Consider the following 9,152-nt stretch of genomic DNA (forward strand, 5'->3'; position numbering starts at 1 on the left):
TAATTCGTTTTCCTTCCTTTTGGTGTCATAAAACAGCATTAAAATTTATTAACATGCGGGTAATTTGAAATTAGGAACGTACTGACCGCGTGTTAGAATTGATTTCCAACAGAAGGAATTCACAAAATATCCATTTTAAACTGATAATAGCATATGAATTAAACTGACGATGTGCTGCACATTTTCATCCAGAAGTTTTTTGATTTCAATAATTTGTTGTTTTTAACAATTTTAATTGGTTGCACTTGTAATGTTTCTGGAAACTTTTTATTGTCGATAAGTCACTCATTTTTCATTGGTCAGCTTCTTAATGTTTGCAAGAATGTAGCATCCAAAGATTTTAGTTTTCTACAAAGAGATTTAAATTTAGTGACTTCTCTAAAGTGTTGATTTAATTTTTCATATTGACGTACCAATTATTATAAACTATTTGAAACAGTTCCAGTTAATTGTCCACCATTTTTTCACCGGTCAGCTTTTTAATGTTTTCAAGAACGCAGAATCCATAATTTTAGTTTTCTGCAAAGAGATATACATTTAGTGACTTCCATAAAGTTTTATTTCATTTTTTATTTTCACTTACCTATTTTTATAAACTATTTGGTTATTTGTCTAAAATTTTCCATTTTTTTTCTTCCAATTGACCACGAACTTCGTTGCACAAATAAGTATTGAAAACCACATGGTTTTTTCGTTGCATTTTAGGGTAGTGTTTTGTCAAAGTTTTCTCATATTATCTTCAACACCTTTTCAAAGATTTCGTCAACATTTTGGCAAATGGGAAATAATTCGCAAACAATTTGAAGATGTATTGAAGATGAGCTATTTCAAGTCAAGTTGAATTTATGTTGAAAATTATATTTACCCTCAAACTGAAAAATTGTTGCATTTGAAAAACGCTCATCCTGTGTTTATTGGGATCAGTTTGAAAATTGGCACTAGAAGTTGTTATTGTTGTAGGTGACCAGTTATTGCAAAGGGCCTTATCGGACCCAATATAAACCATCCTTAAATATAACTCACGTATAAACGGATCCCAAATTTGACATCCTATTCATGTGGAGTGTAAGGTGCTCTTTAAAAAAAATTATCGTTATAGGCAGTGTGATCACCCAAAAAATCGAAAATTCCATATAAACCCTGAAGAAATCTAAATTAATATGAAAAACTTCTCTTGATCACATATCCTAAACTAAGCGTAATAGAGCGAAAAGGGAGTTAATTCATGATCACGCCCAAAAAATTTAAAATTCCATCCAAATCGTGAAAAATTAAAATTTTTAAATGGTTAGCATGCCCGCCTTGCATACACAAGGTCGTGGGTTCGATTCCTGCTACGACCGAACACCAAAAAGTTTTTCAGCGGTGGATTATCCCACCTCAGTAATACTGGTGACATTTCTGAGGGTTTCAAAGCTCCTCTAAGTGGTTTCACTGGAGTGTGGAACGCCGTTCGGACTCGGCTATAAAAAGGAGGTCCCTTGTCATTGAGCTTAACATGGAATCGGGCAGCACTCAGTGATAAGAGAGAAGTTCACCACTGTGGTATCACAATGGACTGAATAGTCTAAGTGAGCCTGATACATCGGGCTGCCACATAACCTAACCTAACCTAACCTTTTTAAACTAAAAACTTGTTTTGCTCATATCTCCTAAACTAAGCGCCGTAGAGCGAAAAATGGGTTAATTCGTGATCACCCCAAAACTTCTTTTGCTCTAGTTTCTAGCGCTAACATAGACGGGGTTTAATTCGTAATCACTCCAAACAATCAATCCATCCAAATCCTGAAAAATTCAAAATTTGTATAGGGAAAACTTCTTTTGTTCATATCTCCTAAACCAATCGTGCTAGAGAGAAAAGGGGGGTTAATTCGTGATCACCCCTAAAAATCAAATATTCCATCCAAATCCTAAAAAAAATTGATTTTTATATGAAAACAAGTAAGGAAAGTCTAAAGTCGGGCGGGGCCGACTATATTATACCCTGCACCACTTTGTAGATCTAAATTTTCGATACCATATCACATCCGTCAAATGTGTTGGGTGCTATATATAAAGGTTTGTCCCAAATACATACATTTAAATATCACTCGATTTGGACAGAGTTTGATAGACTTTTACAAAATCTATAGACTCAAAATTTAAGTTGGCTAATGCACTAGGGTGGACACACAATTTTAGTAAAAAATTATACCCTGTACCACAGTAGTGGTGAAGGGTATAAATATGGGAAACATTTAAATCTGAAGCAATTTTAAGGAAACTTCGCAAAAGTTTATTTATGATTTAACGCTCGATATATATGTATTAGAAGTTTAGGAAAATTAGAGTCATTTTTACAACTTTTCGACTAAGCAGTGGCGATTTAACAAGGAAAATGTTGGTATTTTGACAATTTTTGTCGAAATCAGAAAAACATATATATGGGAGCTATATCTAAATCTGAACCGATGTTAACCAAATTTGGCACGCATAGCTACAATGCTAATTCTACTCCCTGTGCAAAATTTCAACTAAATCGGAGTTAAAAATTGGCCTCTGTGGTCATATGAGTGTAAATCGGGCGATACCATACCAAATTCCTATACCAAATTTTAGGACAATCGGACTAAAACTGCGAGCTGTACTTTGCACACAAATATACACCAACAGACAGACAGACGGACAGACAGACGGACATCGCTAAATCGACTCAGAATTTAATTCTAAGCCGATCCGTATACTAAAAGGTTGGTCTATGATTACCCCTTCTTGGCGTTACATACAAATGCACAAACTTATTATACCCTGTACCACAGTAGTGGTGAAGGGTATAAAAACTAAACTAATCGTCGTAGATCAAAACGAAGGTTAATTCGTGATCACCCCAAAAAATTTGAAAATTCCGCTCATATCTCCTCAACTAAGGATCGTAGAGCAAAACGAAGCTTAATTCGTGATTATCGCCAAAAAATCGAAATTGCCATCCAAATCTTGAAAAATTTAAATTTTTTATATAAAAACTTGTTTAGCTTATATCACCTTAAATAAGCGTCGTAGAGCGGTAGGGGGGTTAATTCGTGATTAACCTGAAAAATTCAAAATTTTTATATGAAAAACGATTTTTTTACTGAATCAAATAATTTGTTTAGTTTTCTTAGTTGACCTTTGGAATTTTATAATTATCATATCTAACTGCACAGGAAAAAAGTTTGTTGTAAAACTGATGCTAAAATGAACTAATATTTATTGCAAAAATTTTATTTTGCTTTAGTTTATATTTAAAATTTTGTAAGAAATTTTCCCCAGCTCAACGATTTTTTCTTTATTCCAAGTATGTCTCTAAAAATTTATGAACTAGATGGCAGAAAAATTTCAATGGCATAAAATTAGTTCAATTCTAACTAAAACAGAAGAAGTTTTTCATACACTTCTCAAAAATAGTAAAAATTAACTACAGAGTGGTTAAAATGGGAATGATCCGGCGCCTCAGATTTTTTATACCCTCCACCATAGGATGGGGGGTATATTAACTTTGTCATTCCGTTTGTAACACATCGAAATATTGCTCTACGACCCCATATATATATATATATATATTCTGGGTCGTGGTGAAATTCTAAGTCGATCTGAGCATGTCCGTCCGTCCGTTTGTTGAAATCACGCTAACTTCCGAACGAAACAAGCTATCGACTTGAAACTTTGCACAAGTAGTTGTTATTGATGTAGGTCGGATGGTACTGCAAATGGGCCATATCGGTCCACTTTTACGTATAGCCCCCATATTAACGGACCCCCAAATTTGGCTTGTGAATCCTCTAAGAGAAGCAAATTTCATCCGATCCGGCTGAAATTTGGTACATGGTATTAGTATATGGTCTCTAACAAACATGCAAAAATTGGTCCACATCGGTCCACTTTTACGTACAGCCTCCATATAAACGGACCCCCAAATTTGGCTTGCGAATCCTCTAAGAGAAGCAACTTTCATCCGATCCGGCTGAAATTTGGTACATGGTGTTAGTATATGGTCTTTAACAACAATGCAAAAATTGGTCCACATAGGTCCATAATTATATATAGCCCCCATATAAACCGATCACCAGATTTGACCTCCGGAGCCTCTTGGAAGACCAAAATTCATCTGATTCAGTTGAAATTTGGTACGTGGTGTTAATATATGGCCTCAAACACCCATGCAAAAATTGGTCGAAATCGGTCCATAATTATATATAGGCCCTATATAAACCGATCACCAGATTTGACCTCCGGAGCAAAATTCATCCGATTAGGTTGAAGTTAGTATATGGTATCCAACAACAATGCAGGAATTGGTTCATATCAGTCCATAATTATATATAGCCCCCATATAAACCGATCCCCAGATTTGACCTCCGGTGCCTTTTGGAGAAGCAAAATTCATCCGATCTGGTTGAAATTTGGTACGTGGTGGTAATATATGATATTTAACAACTATGCCAAAAATGGTCCATATCAGTCCATAATCATATATAGCCCCCATATAAACCGATCCCGAGATTTGGTTTTGGAGCCTCTTGAAGGAGCAAATTTCATACGAGTCAGTTGAAATTTGGTACATTGTGCTAGTATATGGCCGTTAACAACCATGCCTAACTAGGTCCATATCGGTCTATAGTTATATATAGCCTGGGAGCCACCGTGGTGCAATGGTTAGCATGCCCGCCTTGCATACATAAGGTCGTGGGTTCGATTCCTGCTTCGACCGAACACCAAAAAGTTTTTCAGCGGTGGATTACCCACCTCAGTAATTCTGGTGACATTTCTGAGGGTTTCAAAGCTTCTCTAAGTGGTTTCACTGCAATGTGGAAAGCCGTTCGGACTCGGCTATAAAAAGGAGGTCCCTTGTCATTGAGCTTAACATGGAATCGGGCAGCACTCAGTGATAAGAGAGAAGTTCACCAATGTGGTATCACAACAGTCTGAATAGTCTAAGTGAGCCTGATACATCGGGCTGTCACCTAATCTAACCTATACTAACCTAACCTATATATAGCCATCAGATAAATCGATCCCCAATCACACAAAAATTGGTCCATATCAAGTTCATTATTGTATATAGCCCCCATATAAGCGACCCCCATATTTCAATTCTGGCTCTCTACACACAAAAAAAAAATGTTTCTGATTCAATCACCAAATTAATTGATCCAATTAATTTTTTAATTGAAATGTCTTCAATCACGAAAATGATAGTATCAATCACTGTTTTAATTGGGCATAGAAAAAATTCTTGATTAAAAAATTAATTGATTTTTTCAGCAAATTTCAATTAATTTTTTAATTGATTCAATTAAAAATTTAATTGATGTTGATTGCAAAACTCAATTAATTTATTAATTAAAAAAGGTAACTATTTGTAATTACTTTCTGAATTGGCTTAGAGTTTTTATTTGGATTAACAAATGATTGTTTGAAATACATTTTTAATTAGTCTTCCGAAATACATTTTTAATTAGTCTCCCGAGATTAAAAAGTTAATTGTATCAATTAATTTTTTAATTACAAATTTTAAAATTTTCAATCATTGACTTAATTAACTTAATGTTTCTATCATGATTAAACAGTTAATTGTATCAATTAATTTATTAATTGAAAAAAATTTCAACTTCAATTAACTTTTTAATTGGAAATATTTTGGTGATATTTTTTTCTGTGTACGTATTGTCTAATACATACCACGTATGGACTAACTCGCAATTTAGAAAACGATGCTAAGAAGTTTTAAGATACCACAACCCAAGTAATTCGATTGTCCATGACAGTCTTTCGTAGAAGTTTCTACGCAATCCATGGTGGAGGGTACATAAGATTCGGCCTGGCCGATCTTACGGCCGTATATACTTGTTTTTAGTTAATTTTTTCTTTTCGAGAAAGATGAATTTCGTAAATGATAATTAAAAATCCAAAAATGTCGGAAAATTTCCGTTAGTTTAATGAATCTCAAAATGTGGAATACAAATTTAGTTAAATTTTCTCACGAGATAGTTAATTTTTCCCATAATGTAGTTTACTTTTTTTCTGTGTGGAGAAAGTCCATTACTTTGTGAAATATAATATCTCGCTGAAGATGATCACAGAAGGTGTATCGAAATATCCGAAATAGCAATTTTTCAATAATAAAGCAATGAAATATAATTACACCAGCATTTTCATTTATTCATGACCTCAAGCCAAACGAAAAATCCTAATAATTGAATCAAATAATTTTTTTTGAGAAAAAAAATTCTTAATAGAAACAAAATAGCTTAACTGAATTGATGAAATTATTTCCTTTATTTACGAAGGACCTTTTTCTAAGTGTATATGATAGACGAATATGAATTTTACCTTGAACATTTCTTCTGTAATCGAGTCTCTCTTTCAAATTATTCACTTCTTGGTTATCCGTTCTCACCTTAATGCTTGCTGGAGGGTAAATCATTGGTTTTTGTGTAACGTTCTGGATTATTTCCTAAATCAAATTTTCTAAAATGTCCATTTGAATTTGACACCTCGACATGATTTCGTTCTAGTGAAAATTTCCAAATGTCACGTGCTTAATGGTAAAGGATGTTGTTGCTGGCTAGTGTTCCAGTTATGTAGCCAATGTCCGTGAGGTTATTCGGCATGTGATTGTTGTTCAGGACTAGTCGAAAGAGAGAGAGAGAGACCTTGTAACAAATGAACTGTGATGGAAAATGTTCCTCTTACTACCAATGCATACACTCGTGTCCTTGTGGTAGTTCCCTAAAAAGAGGAGGTTCGATTTGTTTCCATTCACAACGACATTTCATTTTGGGGGCAAAACAAGCTGTTGTTGTTTGTTGTTCCAAGTCGATATTTGCATACAATTGACTTACTTGTCCTAGCTTTTGGTTTGTTACTCTCAATAATCCTAAGGAAGTGTCCATAAATATGTGATAGTTGAGCTTCTTATTCGTTTTTGGGTTTTGTTGGAATCCACAACGTTATCCCTTTGGTTGTAGTTGTTGATTAACTTAAAGTTATGTTGACACATTTTTTTGCTGTTTCCGTTTCGTTTTGCGTTTTGGTATGGAACTCTGGACATGTACATCTGGGCATCTGTGAATGAGTTTATTTACGTGCTTCTCGGAAAACAGTAATGATGAAACAAGTACGAATCGACTTGTCCAAATGCCATGATGTTGCCAATGCAAAGATTCAAGACAATTGGGGAATCTGATTATCGAGGGATTTCATTTTCGGTTATCTCCCATAGATGATGCCATCAAAAAAATTTGCAGCGAAAAAAGTCTTGGGAATGCTCGATTGTAGTTGATAAAGTCAATTGGTATTTGAAGGATGTATTTTCTATAAAACTTGGAGGATTATGTTAAACTCTTCATCACACACTCAAAAAAGAGTTTACTTGGATCCAAAGATTTTGACCTTCCCTTAAGGATTTTGGTATTGATTCTTTAAAATTAAGACTATTTTAGTGACCTATGTGGCTTTAAATCTAGGATCAATAAAATTAAATTAGGAAAGAGATCTTATTTATCGAATTTTCATTCTCCACAGAAATAAAGTTTTGACAAAAATTTTGAGAAAATTTTTATATAGAAATAAATTTTTGACAAAATTTTCTATAGAAATAAAATTTTGACAAAATTTTCTATAGAAATAAAATTTTGACAAAATTTTCTATAGAAATAAAATTTTGACAAAATTTTCTATAGAAATAAAATTTTGACAAAATTTTCTATAGAAATAAAATTTTGACAAAATTTTCCATAGAAATAAAATTTTAACAAAATTTTCTATAGAAATAAAATGTTGACAAAAAAATTGTCTATAGTAATAAAATTTTGAAAAAATTTTCTATGGAAATAAAATTTTGACGAAATTTTCTATAGAAATAAAATTTTGTCACAATTTTCTATAGAAATAAAGTTTTGACAAAATTTTCTATAGAAATAAAGTTTTGACAAAATTTTCTATAGAAATAAAATTTTGACAAAATTTTCTATAGAAATAAAATTTTGACAAAATTTTCTATAGAAATAAAATTTTGACAAAATTTTCTATAGAAATAAAATTTTGACCAAAATTTTCTACAGCAATAAAATTTTGATTTAGTTTTCTATAGAAACAAAATTTTGACAAAATTTTCTATAAAAATAAAATTTTGACAAAATTTTCTATAGAAATAAAATTTTGACAAAATTTTCTATAGAAATAAAATTTTGACAAAATTTTCTATAGAAATAAAATTTTGACAAAATTTTCTACAGAAATACAATTTTGACCAAAATTTTCTAAAGAAATACAATTTTCACAAAATTTTCTATAGAAATAAAATTTTGACAAAATTTTCTATAGAAATAAAATTTTGACAAAATTTTCTATAGAAATAAAATGTTGACAAAATTTTCTATAGAAATAAAATTTTGACAAAATTTTCTATAGAAATACAATTTTGTTTTGTTATTGTTAGTTTTTTTCCTTTAATCATTGTTGTTGTTTTTGATTTCAGCTTAAAACCATGCATTGACTAAACTACAAGTGTAGCTTAACCAATAGAGGAAACGAATGTTTGTCAAATTTATTTGGGCAAAGCCCTAGAGACTGCAAGATGGTTGGATGTCGGAATTACCACATTCCTCATCAGCATCCTCTACTTGCAGCAAAACTATCAACCAATTATCAGAATAAATTCAGGCAGTCCACTAAACCCAAAAGTAAACCACACTTGAACCTTCCGAAAAAAGGTTTCCACGTCATTACGTTTGTAACACATCGAAATATTGCTCTGAGACCCCATAAAGTATATATATTCTGGGTCGTGGTGAAATTCTGAGTCGATCTGAGCATGTCCGTCCGTCCGTCCGTCTGTTGAAATCACGCTAACTTCCGAACGAAACAAGCTATCGAATTGAAACTTGGCACAAGTAGTTGTTATTGATGTAGGTCGGATGGTATTGCAAATGGGCCATATCGGTCCACTTTTACGTATAGCCCCCATATAAACGGACCCCCAAATTTGGCTTGCGAGGCCTCTAAGAGAAGCAAATTTCATCCGATCCGGCTGAAATTTGGTACATGGTGTTAGTATATGGTCTCTAACAACCATGCAAAAATTGGTCCACATCGGTCCATAATTATATATAGCCCCCATATAAACCGATCCC

This window comes from Haematobia irritans, chromosome 1, assembly GCF_050003625.1.
Source record: "Haematobia irritans isolate KBUSLIRL chromosome 1, ASM5000362v1, whole genome shotgun sequence".
Taxonomy (NCBI): Eukaryota; Metazoa; Arthropoda; class Insecta; order Diptera; family Muscidae; genus Haematobia; species Haematobia irritans.